This window comes from Primulina tabacum, chromosome 8, assembly GCF_025594145.1.
Source record: "Primulina tabacum isolate GXHZ01 chromosome 8, ASM2559414v2, whole genome shotgun sequence".
NCBI lineage: Eukaryota > Viridiplantae > Streptophyta > Magnoliopsida > Lamiales > Gesneriaceae > Primulina > Primulina tabacum.
The window spans coordinates 12,211,537-12,223,135 of record NC_134557.1 but is presented as its reverse complement, the minus strand read 5'-3'; positions in this window follow the sequence as shown (position 1 = coordinate 12,223,135).

Sequence of the window (11,599 nt, the reverse complement as noted above, 5' to 3'; positions counted from 1 at the left end):
TTTCGACATGACCTTCCTGTAAGTAGAACATCCCAAAAATTTCCAAACAACACAAACAACATTTATATACTCGAAATAAAGTCATAACATCAATTCACAAAACTATAGCCGCACTGGCCAGGACTAACATATCCAGAGCCGTCAAGGCTCGCTCACACAACAACAATCCAAAACATCGTAAAAAATAACAGTACAGCTACACAGGGCATTCCCTGAAAAAAGTATGACTCCACAATATAATATCTGGGAACTCTCAATCACAATCCAACTACTGGGCACCGCTACCTAACGCTCCACCAGACGCGTCAAATCCTCCTGGATAATCTGCTATGGCATCAAAAACAACCACAACATAAACAGAAAAGAGGGTCAGGCCCCAGTACGACGAACCAGTAAAATTATGACAATTATAACTGACGTGAAATAAAATCAAGTAAAATGCAATGAGATGCAATGCAATGCAATGCGTGTTGGTAACAACGAAATAACGGTTACCAAAATGGAGTCCAAATGAAAAGCATCAGCAACAAGAACAGTGGCCACCCATGCCAGGAATGCAGCAACGTAATATCATGTCGCCGCTCATCCATGCACGTAGCATCGAGGGTCCGGTAGCGACCCGGTCAGTCCTCGAGCAGTCATCAGGAGGGTGCTAATCCTATCACTCTTTCCATCGATAATATGTCAGGAATGATCTATCCTATCACTCGCTCCATAGATGACGCAACAGCTCAACAGATCAGCAATGATATACCATCAACGGAGTCAAGACTCGAAATGTTATGCACCAATAGTATCAACTCAAATAAATGCATGAATGTGATAAGTGCAAGATTTGCACTTAATTTATACAAGAATCCATTTTGAATTATGTTAGTTTCGAACGGAATTATGCGGTTTTTGTTCGTTTTTGTTGTCAATACAGGATTTGAGGAAAACAGTGCAAAGATGCAAGATAACACACCAAACATAGCAGCGCGAGCACACCTCGGCCAGAGGCGCACGCGCGGCCGCGCCACATCAAGCGCTACCGCGTGCGCACACATGCAAGTCATCGAACAGAAGGGCGCGCGCGGCTGCGCCAATTCAAGCGCAGCCGCGCACACAGGAACATAGGCGAGAGACCAGAAGCTTGCGCGCGGCCGCGCGACTTCACGCGCAACCGTCGCGCGCCGAGCGTCTAGAAAACTATAAATTGCACATGAGCCGCCGTGGGAGAACAGAAAACGCACGAACTGCCACCTTGGGAAAGAAAAGATGCGAGAAACCGAAAGCACACATGAGACGAAGATTCGGGAAGCGAAGAACAATCACAAATACGAAGAACGACGGATCTGGGGACAGAGACGACACTTCGGATTTGTTATCTTTTCCTTCGCTTCTTTATTTTATTGTGTAGTGATGTTTAAAACTATGAATATGTCTTGTCTTCGCTTGGATTTCGTGATGAACTAAATTTCCATTCTAGAGGTTGACGTAGCTTTGTCTATACGATGATTTGACGTTGATATTTTGATGATTGAATTCCGTTTTTGTTTAATTGTGTTCTCTACATTTATTTCACTGCTATTTACTGGCCATAAATTGTGTGTTGTCTGATTAATTCTACAACTCGGGAGAGGGACTAAGATTATAGATCATTAGATACACATCGTTGAATGTTTATATCGTTCGGAAGGCGTATAACTTTAGCGAGGCTTAGGTAAGAACATTGTTTGCATTTATCAATTAAACTTAGATTTTTATTAGTAATAATTGAATCGAAATTTGATTGATACAATTTATTCGTCACTTGGAAAGGGGGAATAAAACACGTAAGTGTTCTTAGCCATTAAATAATAGGAATTCATGAAGTTAAATACAACCAGAAGAATTATCGTAGAAACTTAGTGAAATCATTCCTTTAGATATTCTCTCTCATAGTTATTTCTCCAGTCGGTGATCAAAATAATTCATTGTTTTCAATTAATTCGTTCAACAAACCAATCTGGTTATTGATTTTTCTAGATAAAGTCTTGACTATTTTAATTACAAGCATTGATATATATTTTATTTACACTCCTCGTGGGATCGACACTTGCACTCAAAAATACATTTTACTATAACTTGACGTCGTGCGCTTGCGAGCAATCAAGAAAACATGCTACAGAATGCAATCACGTATTCACGGAAGCACATAAAGCACGCCACAACTCATTACAAAATACTTAACGTCATTCCACATCGCTATAGACGTCATAATAAAATAGTTCATGCGTACCTCAACTGATACTTAATTTACCACCGAAATATCTTAAGGATTTCTCGATGATTCAAATCATATGGCAAATAATACATTCCATATCAAGTTCCATTTATTTTTTCAATATTTGATAATTTAGCCTAAAATTCCGCAAATTCATAATTTAGGCTTTAAATTTTCTAAAATAAATATACGACAATTCTATAGCATCTAAACCCCTAATTATTGAACACTAAAATTCGAAAACTCAATAACATAAATCTGAATTTTCGAATTTAATCCAAATAAATTCCGAAAATCTGATAGATACCTCTAATTAGCTCCGGTACAGCACCTACAATCAATAATACAATACATATTAATTGTTGGAACTCAATTGAATTAAAATACCCAAAATTCGAAACCCTAAAATCTGAATTATACCTTTGAAAGTTTCGAATCTTGTTCTAAGCTTCGAATTCAAGCTTCAACCAACCTAAATCAAGGTTTCCTCTTGATTTTCCGGCGAAAATAGGCGGCGGTCTCCGACGGTTTTCCGGCAGTCGCGATTTTTCCTAGCAAAAAGGGTATCACTGGATAGCCTTTGTCGAGAGGATTCTTAATATGTATTTACTTTAATTTTTTGATCACCGGTGTGGCCACAATCGACGGAAGAAGATTTGAAATTGAAAAAGAAGAAATATACAGCGTTTGGTCGAGAAGATGAAGACGAGGAGAGAGAAAAGAACTTTCATGTTTATCCTTTTTCTTTTCTATTCTTTTTTTTAATTTTTTTATATCATTTACTTAATTAATAAAAACAAATGGGCTGGGCTTGGGAAATGGGCTCTCACAGCAGTGATGGGCATGCCATCAATATTCAACCCCCAAATAAGGGCAACGTCCTGTAAGATGATTGTTGCCTCGCCCACTGTAAGTTGAAATGTGTGTGTCTCACGACGTCATCTCTCAACAATGACTGTAAGCAAATGATTATCATAATATTTAATTGGACCACACTGAATGACACCATAGAAGCCCATGCGTGCAAGACATAGGCGGACACGGAGGTGAATCCCAGCATTAAGCAATCTCCAAAGACATTTGTCAGACCGGCGTGGTGAAATTAGTGCATCCATGTTTTCAGCGTTGATATTATTTGATATGTATCTACCCCGCAAATACAACACATTATCCGTATTTTCAGTCATCTTGCAAAAAAAAAAAAATCATTAGTTAAAAAATATTATATTTTATATCAACAAAATTTAACTACATATTTTATAGTAAACAAAATTTATTTGCAATTTCCGGCTCGAAAAAATAAAATGTATTGTTGAGCACAAATTGATAATAAAACTAATTACTGTAAATTAAATAATTTCTTTAAAAATCAGTAATACTTCATAAAACATAACATGTAATTATAATACATACATTATTAATAGTTATTATTAAGTATAGTAATAGTTATAGAACATATACATTAGTAATAGTTATTTATTATAATATGTAATTATTAAGTATATTAATAGTTATAAAACATATACATTAGTATAGTTATTTATCAGTAATAGTTATTTGTTATAAAACGTATACATTAGTAATAGTTATTTATTATAATAAATACATTAGTAATAGTTATAAAACGTATACATTTATTGTAATTAAATTAAGTATAGTTATTATTATACAATTAATATTATAATTATTCCAATAATACAATTACTATTATAATTATTACGTCATGCGTTCATCATTATACAATAAAAATTATAATTATCCCAATATTATAATTATATAATTATTATTATACAATTAATATTATAATTATTCCAATAATACAAAACATATACATTTATTATAATTAAATTAAGTATAGTTATTATTATACAATTAATATTATAATTATTCCAATAATACAATTACTATTATAATTATTACATGATGCGTTCATTATTATACAATTATACAATTAATATTATAATTATACAATTAATATTATAATTATTGTAATTAAATTAAGTATAGTTATTATTATTACTTAAAACTACTATGATGCGTTCATAAAGTGCTCGGCGATGCAAAAATTCTAAATTATAGTATTATAATTTCAATAATACAATTAATATTATAACTATTGTTATTACTTAAAACTACTATAACTAACGAACAATAATAAATATAATAAACAAAAATAATATCGTTATCTTTAATATTCTGAAAAAATGTCGAAGACTTGCGCTAATGAATAAATGGAAAATTCTGAAGACCGGTACCGGAAAGAGACGTGCTCGGTGCTCGGTGATCGAAAGAAAAATGCTGCTAAGGGAAAAGAAAGAAGTGCTCGATCGGTGATTGAAAATGAGGAGGTGCGCACCTCATTTAAAGAAGGGGAAGTCACGGGTTGGGGGTCACGGATATTGAATCCGTGACCTTCTTCCACGGATTCTGAATCCGTGACCTCCTTATTTTAATATTTTTTTATTTTTTTAAAATAATTATGAATCCGTTGCAGTGTTACACGGATTATACTACTTTTATAAAACTTTTCTATTTGCAATATATTATTAATGATTTTATTAATTTATAATATTTTTTTAAAAAATCCCTTAGTAATCACTACTACTAATATATTATTTAATCACTATATTCTAAATTTAAAAAATAAATAATTGTGAATTCATTATAACCTCGATTGACGATTAGATAACGTCGATGTGACGAGGGTACAAATTTCGTTCCTATAATGAAAAATGATAATTTCGAATGACAAAATTTCCCATTGATCCATTTTTTTGCAGCTACCGGTTTTGTGAACTCCTTCATAAAAACAATCAGTTTTACTCTCCTCACTGAATTGACAGTCAAACTAAATTCCACAAGTTCCATTACCTGAAATTACTTATAAACTATTTTTTAAGCAATATGTTGGATCTCCATCAAACTTAAGTCGTCAAATTCAACTCATTGAATGTGACTATTACAATAGAAACACAAAATTCAATATTTATGTGACCTCGACAGTTCAGGGATACAGCTAGCAATGAGTTCACAGCTTCATGTGATTTAGAATAACATTTATTCTTATTCGGGTTTACTCTAATTAGTCTCATTCTTTTCATCAACCCCTTGATCAAGAATATAAGAACTCAAATTTGATTGTACATATCAGATCATGGTAAGAGAATCTAGTAGCACTATGGTCTTCTATGTAACACTAAAATTGCCTACAAGAATCTTAAGTTATGAGCGTAAAGTATAGTCCCTTTAAGTCACATCCCGATCAAATCTGCAATCATTGGTATATGGGGAGTTGTATTTGAATTCGATAACGATGTGATGTATTTTTGAGTAATAATAATGAAATCAAATGTGCAACTAGGAAAATACATTTTCCTAAAACAAATTTCTTGATCTGGCCAGAGAGTTCTTGCACTATTAACTCATCAGATCACATAGAATATCTTTACTCATAGGCAAGCGGTGAATCCCTGACTACAATGCATTGACTCATACGTATCATTGTTCGTTGCATCATCAAATGATCACCATCTGTATGAATATACATCTTCATGTCATTACCAATGAAACATGACGTTTACATCACAGATGCTAGTTTCAAGCTCAAAAGACTTTTATCCTTATTTTAGGCGGCTAAATTGACTATGAACCTATTTAGAATATACGGTACAAATTCTAGTGAGTTTCATAATCTCATATTGTGAGGCAAAACTCATTGTACCTATTTTATATTCAAGGACTTTATATAAGCAAATTTTATGGGTATACATATAAAGTAAATTTCACAACTGGATAAAAATATTAAAATAAATATTGTTTTTTATAAGAATCAATAAAGCAAAAACAATATATTGGCTCGTCGGGCACCTATTCTAACAATTTTCACTGCCCCTATTATAGGTAACTACCCATAGATCTCAAACTTATTGCTTCACAATGTTTATGAAACAATGGTACTGGCAGGGGCTTTGTCATTAGGTCAACAAAGTTATCTGCAGAGACAACTCTCTCTACTGATATGTCTCATCTTCTCACAATCTCCCAAATTATGTGAAACTTTCTCAGTATATGTTTGGATCGATTATAAAACCTCGGTTACTTTGTTCGCGTTATGGTACCGATGTTATCGTAGTAGACCGTGATTGGATCAACTCCTTGAGGAATGAAACCCAACCGTTTAACGAAATTTCTCATCCAAACAGCTTCCTTTGCTACAGCTGATGTAGCTATGTATACCTCAGTGGTTGAATCTGTTGTGGTGTCTTGCTTGTAAATCTTCCAAGAGACAACAACATCATTGAGCTTGAATACAAATCCAGATGTTGACTTCGAATCATCTACATCTTATTGTAAGCTATAATAGTATATCACTCGAATTTTAATTTTCCACTCCCCTAAACCATGGACTAATTCTTAGTTCTTCTTATATTACTTAAAAATATAGTTCACGGTTTTCTAATGCAATAGACCAAGGTTCGACTGATATCTGCTTGCACACTCAGTGCAAATGTAATATCAAGTCGAGTAGATATCGTAATATACATAATACTGTCAATAGCAGATGCACAGGGAATGCGAGTCATGATTTCTATCTCTTCGTTAGTCTTAGGGTGAATGGACTTAGATAGAGTCACGTCATGACACATTGAGAGATATCATCTATTGGACTCCTTCATGGAGAATCTCTTCAGTATGGTATCAATATAATTGGATTGGGTGAGCCTTAGCATCCATTTGGATCTATCCCTATAGATATGTATTCCTAATAGATAAGATACTTCACCTATATTTTTCATGGAGAATTTACTTGCTAATCATACTTTAGTTGATTGCAACATCTCTACATCATTGTCAATAAGTAGTATGTCATCAGCATAAAATAGTAGGAATGTCACTGCACTCCTACTAAAGTTTTTGTTTACACAAATTTCCTCATGATTCTTGACAAAACCAAACTCTTTGATAGTTTTGTCAAATATGAGGTTTCAACTCCTCGATGTATGTTTAAGTCCATAATGAATATCTAGAGTTTGCATACTTTATGTTCACTTCCAACTGATGTGAATTCTACAGGTTGAGACATGTAAATCTATTTGTTGGAAACTAAGTTTCGGTTGTTTGACAAACCAAATGATTAATGTTCTTAACTGATAGTTGCCTGAAACTGAAGAATAACGCGCAGATTTTCTAAGGCAACTGAAACCAGCTGAATTGAACTTTCGGAGACAACTGACTGATCAGTTGGAAATTGATCAGTTGCTATATTGACTACCAGCCGATCCTTCAGCTGTACACATCAAGAAAAGGACATTCAACCGACAATAGTACAAAAGCAGACAACAACAGATAGTGGGAACGCCGCAATTTAGCTGCAGTGTACGAATGTCAGTAGAATGTTGACATGGCAAACCAACGGATAAAAATATTCAAATATTAAATGTTACCATTGAAGAAAAGTCTATATATAGCAGAGAATAGCAGCTGAGAAAAAAGATAAGACATCAAAATTCTGAACATCAAAACTCGTCTATTCTCTGAAAAATACGCTGTTACTCTGCTGAAATAAAATCTCACGCTTATCGCATATATTCTTAGCAATCAAGGCTACACTTTTGAGCTTTCAAGCACATTTTTATCATTGTATAACTCGATCCTGTAAGAGATCAGTTGTGCTAAATTCAGTTGTATACTGTGAAGCATTTTGTAAACTAAAAGTTTCAGTTTTGGCAGTGTTAAGTCCAAACTGAAGTGGGTCTGTACAAACCTTTGTATCGATCAAAGTCTTTTAGTGAATATCCTATCCTTGTGATAGAAGGGGTGACGTAGGAGTGTTTGAAATCTCCGAACATCCGTAAATTCTCGTGTTCTTATCTCAGTTTTTATTCCATCTATTAGTCAGTTTTATTCCACACTTAATTGTTAACTGATTGATATTGACTGACAAGATTCCAAGTATCAGTTTATCACTAAACTCTTATATAAGTAGTGAGTGTTTATTCAACCCTCCCCTTCTAAACACTCTTTTAACCTAGTATTCGATCCTATCACTATTCTTTAATGTCATCGTTAAGGAACACATTCTTCACACCTATATGCCATATTTCATAGTTATAAAATGTTGTCGTCGCTAGCAATATCCTAATGGACTTGAAAAAAAGGGTTTCCTCTTAGTCAATACTTTGCCTCTGAGTGTATCCTTTTGCTACCAATATTGTTTGAAGGTCATCACCTTCCCATCCACCTCAAACTTTCTTTGGTAAATCCATTTGCGTCATATGAGAACAATTTCCTCAGGTTTATCTATTTTGGACCATACTTGGTTTGAATACATGGAGTCCATCTCGACCTGCATTGCTTCAAGCCATTCGGATGAATCGCATAAGATAATGCTTCTTTGAAGTTTCTTGGATCACATCTAGGAATGCACTCATCTCGGCCCTCTTCAAGAAGTAAGCTCACCCTTTTAGGTGACCTTGCGACCTTTTCAGATCTTCTAGTATCTTGTGTTTCCTCAACTGGCTGTGTAGTATGGGTTTTCTATTTCATAAGTGAGTGGTTCCCTAATATTTTCGAATTCTATCATTCCGCATTTTTTCTGTCCAATAGAAAATCTTTATCTAAAATGTGGTTTTCCTTGAAACAAACACTTGTTTCTTTGTGATCATATAAATAATATCCAACAAAATTTTTTGGATATCCCACAAATTAGAACAAATTAGTTGTACTATCCAATTTGTCTACTATTGTCTTCTTTACACAAGCAGGATATCTTCATATTCTTAAGAAATAATATACGAGAGGTTTTCTCATTCATATCTCATATGGAGCTTTATCTACTATATTTGCATGGATTTGGTTCAATATCATTGTCGTAGTCTCAAGCGCAAATCCCCAGAAAGATTGTGACGATTCAGTGAATCTCATCATAGATCGAACCACGCCCACCAGTGTCCGATTACAATGTTCTGACACATCATTCAACTGGGGTGTGACAAGTGGGTGGTCCATTGTGAGATAATCTCATTCTCCTTAAGGTAGTCTTGAAATTCAATACTTATTATTCTCTACCTCGACCAGATTGAAGTATTTTAATACTCTTCCTAATTGTTTCTCTACTTCAACTCTGAATTCTTTGAACTTTTCAAAAGTTTCAGATTTGTATTTCATCAAATACACATACCCATACCTCGAGAAGTCATTAGTAAAGGTTAATGTAAGATTTTTCATATCTCGTGCTATCACTTAGCGGGCCACATACATATGTATGGATCGGTTCCAATAAATCTTGTATGCCCCACTTTCCCTAGGAAATGAACTTTTGTCATATTTCCTTTTAGACATGTATATCTAACATGTCAAATATGCCTTCTCCTACTAACATGGATATTCTTCTTTGAGAAATATATCCTAGCCTAGCATGCCACAATTGTGCATTATCTAGACTATCTTGTTTTATTTTGTTGGTTGTTGAAAGCGCACTTCGACATTGTTAGTTAGAATATTTTTTATTTTAAGTTATAGATATCGTATTGAAATTCGCCTATACCAATTAAACATTCATTCTTGTAAATATTGCAAACATCGTTAACAAATAAACAAGAAAATCTGTCTTTATCAAGCATATAAATGAAAAAAATGTTTTTAACAAAGTCAGGAACATATAAAACATATCTCAAAAGTAACTTAAATTTATTATTTATTGATAAGTAAAAATATGTCCTATGGATTTCGCAACAACCCTTGCTATATTGCTCATTCTTAAGAATGTCTCATCATCTCTTAGTCTTCTACTTTTTTCATCACCTGCAAATCATTGTATAGATAAGAACCATATCCGGTATCCAATACCCAAGAAGTTGAAATAATTGAGATATTTATTTCAATATAAAACATACCCTTGCCAAAACTCTCATGCGCTAATTATTCCTTGCAGTTGCACTTCCAATGTCAAGGCTTCTTGCTGTGGGAGCAAATATCTTCTGTCTTGTCGGACTTTGTAAGTCCTTTAGAAGTGTTCGGAGCTTGCTTCTTGGTGTGTTTGTGTTTCTTGCAAGGGGCATAACGTTTCTTTTCCTTATTTTTTTGGTCTTTCTTCGTCCAGATGAGGAGTCCACCAGAAAAACATGTTTATCAATCTTATTGGTGGCTTCATATATAGCAATCATATTGACTAACTCTTCAAGGATAGCCTCCAACTTGTTCATATTGAAGTTCACCAAAAACCCATCAAACGAGGTGGTAGTGACAAGAGTAGAATGTCCGTGGACAATTCGTTTGGAATAACAAGGTCTAGACCCACTAGCTTCTCGATGAGGCCAATCATTCTCACACCATGTTCATGGACCAATGCCAATTTTCACAGGTGTGATGTCATGAGCTTCTTGACATTGGCATGCCTTAATGGACGTGTTCGTTCACCATACAACTCTTGTAGATGACTGTAATTGCCTATAGTATTTACAGAATCTTCAAACCGTCTCTACAATCGTTTGACATAGAAACTAGCATATAGTTGTTAGCTTTGAAATCATGGTCACACCATTTGTCAAGCTTAGCAGGGACATTGACAGTAGCTGATTTCGGAGGCGCCTTGTTGAGAATAAATGCTATTTTCTCATAATTTAAAATAATTTTTGAATTTCTCAGCAATCTTAGTAACTAGGTCTGGTTAGCTTGTTTTGATATATTATAACAGATAGAGGATATTATGACGACATCGTAAATATATTGAAATAGAAACAAATTAAATGTTACTATTTATTTTAAACTATTTTAAAAGACATAAAATATGGAATTTTGTTTTTATGAATTGTCTCCTACTAATGTGATATTTTCACCATCTTCTGATGAAAATGAGAAATCCAATTTTCTTAGTGAGTACGCAAGGTCCGATTGCTAAATTATATCCCAATTAACTTGGCAAAACATAATTTCTAGAAGGTAGATCCCAATTGCAACCTCTTTCAACCCTTAAGTAGTTTTGCCTCACGTTTGATAATGGCCTACTAATATTGTGCCGTTTATTTTACATGTCGTGCCAACCCATAAATTTTGAATCTTAGTGGATGGCCGCCATGAGATCCCAAATTATCTAGGCTAAAGTCATGAGAGTTCTACGTAATTCACATCAAGCATGTCACTGGAAGTCACAACATTCCAACGTATAGACTTCCCCAATTATCTAGGCCAAAGTTTGACCAAGGGTAATGTTCATCATGCAACCATTGTTGATGGAAGACAAAGAACATTAAACTTTCTTTTAATTTTACATTTAATGTGTTTTGAAATAAATTTTGGATCTTATCTAAAATGAGAGGTTTTAATTTTAAAAATTTGTCTCATCAATAATTTTAA